The sequence below is a fragment of the Eumetopias jubatus genome, unplaced genomic scaffold (genome assembly GCF_037043125.1).
Source record: "Eumetopias jubatus isolate StellerSeaLion01/CBP00866 unplaced genomic scaffold, mEumJub1_p1.0 scaffold_3, whole genome shotgun sequence".
NCBI classification, from domain to species: domain Eukaryota; kingdom Metazoa; phylum Chordata; class Mammalia; order Carnivora; family Otariidae; genus Eumetopias; species Eumetopias jubatus.
Window position 1 is genome coordinate 36,631,458 of NW_028274809.1, and position 2,529 is coordinate 36,633,986.

The 2,529-nt window shown below is 42.8% G+C and overlaps 1 pseudogene; it reads right to left on the bottom strand.

Annotated features, from left to right (window-relative positions):
* Positions 1-772: 772 nt before the first annotated feature.
* Positions 773-1,126, bottom strand: LOC148164684 (small ribosomal subunit protein uS8 pseudogene; annotated as a pseudogene).
* Positions 1,127-2,529: the final 1,403 nt, after the last annotated feature.

The window sequence follows — 2,529 nt, forward strand, 5'->3', positions numbered from 1 at the left end:
TTAGATGAATATTACGAATGGTCACATTTCAAGGACAGGAAAAATTTGTCTAGTGAAATGCTCGGATTAAAGTTAAAGAAAGTTTAGTCTCTTCACAAAGAGACTGGGCATTTAGGTGGGCAAGATTTTAAAAGGTGGCATGATGAGTAAAGATATTATGAAATGCCAGTCTTTATCCTACAGGCAATGAGAAGTCACTAAAAGTCCTTGAGCTAAGAATTAACTCAAAGGTAGATTTTTTGTTTTTAGATGAGATCAAAAAGACCGTCTGGAAGGAGGATAGACTGGAGTAAGGGAGAAATGCAAGGAGATTTGTGTAGTAATAAAAGGGTCAGTGAATAGGTTATGAATAAAAGGGTTATGTAACTATGTTAGTAACAGTGGGAATGGACAGGAAGAAACAACCATGAGAAATGTTTTAAAGGAGGGAGTGTGTTAGTTAAGAGTGTGGTTCAGGGCTCCAGAAGATCTGGTTCAGGTTTCTCTTCTTAGATGCTTCTTTGCTGTGTGATCTTGGGCAAATATAGTTGTTCAGTACCTGTCTGAGCCTCAATTTTCTTAGCTGTAAAATGAATATGAATGGTATAACATCACATTGCATGGTTATAAGGATTAAAGAACATAAGCCACATAAAGTTCTTAGTACCGTGTTGTAAAACTAGTTAAGAATGCCTTTTCTTTTCTTTTTTTTTTTTCTTTGTTGAGGCTCTTTATTTGCATGTATGTATTACATCCCTAGAAAAAGAATCCCAGGATTTTCCCTCCTGTGTTTTCATCTTGCTTTTTCATGGTCCATGATGCCAACTGATGTTTTCAGTACAATGAAACCAAACTGGTGGGATGGGAGCAGATTATTCTATCATTTTTCTTAATCTTTGAGTTGTTCATCAAATCTGGAGCCAATCACTCCACGCTTGTTTAACCTGCCTGTGAGGTTCACACCAATTTTCCCAGCTGTGTAATCATCAAGGGTTTCAAATTCACCAAAGTAACCATACTTCATCATCATAGTTAGAAACGGGATGATGACTCTGGAGCATGGCCTGATAAGAATGTAGCATTTACCTCTCTTTTCAACATTGTTAATGCTCTTGAGAGCATCTGCCATGACATTCACATGCATCATTATGGCAGCACAGAAAGATGGCGGAGAGAGCAAAGAATGCATTTTATTACCAAGAGTACAGTCCTTGGCAATAGTAATGACTATGAAGAGTGGAAGAATCAACAGGACCAGCTGCCTAATTGAATATGAGTGAAAGGAAAGGGGTCACTAATGACAGGTTTTGTACTTGGGTTACTGGACGTGAGACCACAGAAACAGGGAATTCAGGAGGGGAAGCAGAGAATGACAAAGAGGCTGGTTTTGCCATGTGGAATGGAGGAAGTGGCCCTGCCTTCTGGCACCATGGAGGAGACCACCTCACCCCCCTGAGTCTGTCTTCTGGGCCCTTGGCAGCAGTGGCCATCAGCCTCTGAACACCCTTTCAGGTCATTCTTCCCTTCCTTGAACATTAACTCATGTTCACGGCCAAATAGCTCTATCAGCCCATTTCCTGCCAGTAGAATCCCAGAAGTCTGCCAGCCATCCTTCATTTTGTCCTGGCCCTGTCCCCTCCAGAGCAGGCTGGCACTGTTTCTACTGAGATGGGTGGTTACAGCCACAAGTCACATGCCGAATCTCTGTGGCAAATGGTTGTCCAGGGACACAGGAGTTTTCTCCAGAGCATACTGTCATTTTGTTGCAACATGGCTAGGTGGAATATTTTCCAACTTTTCAAGTTCTGGGTCCTTTTTGCTTCTTCAATTTATCTCTCTCCTCTTGTATCTTACTATAAGCAGCAAGGAGAAACCAAGCTATGCCTTCAATACTTTGCTTAGGAATCTCTTCAACTAAAGATCCAAGCTCATCTTTTTTTTTTTTTTTTTGTAGGCTGCAAAGCAAGGTTTATTGAGCGATAGCAAAGTAATAGTGCAAAGCTCCCAAGGAGGGAGGGGACCCAAGAGGGTTGCCCTCCAAGCTCATCATTTTTAAGTTCTACTTTCCACTCCAGGGAACACCATCCAGCCAAATCCTCTACCACTTTCTAGCAAAGACTGCCTCTCCTCCAATTTCTAATAACATGCTCCTCATCTCCACCTCAAGCCCTCACATTTACAGCAACATTCTTTTCGAGGCCGTCTAGGTTTTTTCTCTCATGCACCGAAAAACTCTTCCAGATTCCATTTATTACCTTATTCCAAAGCACTTCCACACTTTTAGGTATCTGTTACAGCATCACCCTGCTTCCCAATACCAAAATCTATATTCGTTTGCTGGGACTGCATAAGAAGGTACCACAAATGGGGTGGCTTAAAGAACACACATTTAGGGGCACCTGGGTGGCTCAGTCATTAAGTGTCTGCCTTCGGCTCAGGTCATGATCCCAGGGTCCTGCGATGGAGCCCCACATCGGGCTCCCTGCTCAGCGGGAGGCCTGCTTCTCCCTCTCCCACTCCCCCTGCTTGTGTTCCTGCTCTCGCTAACTC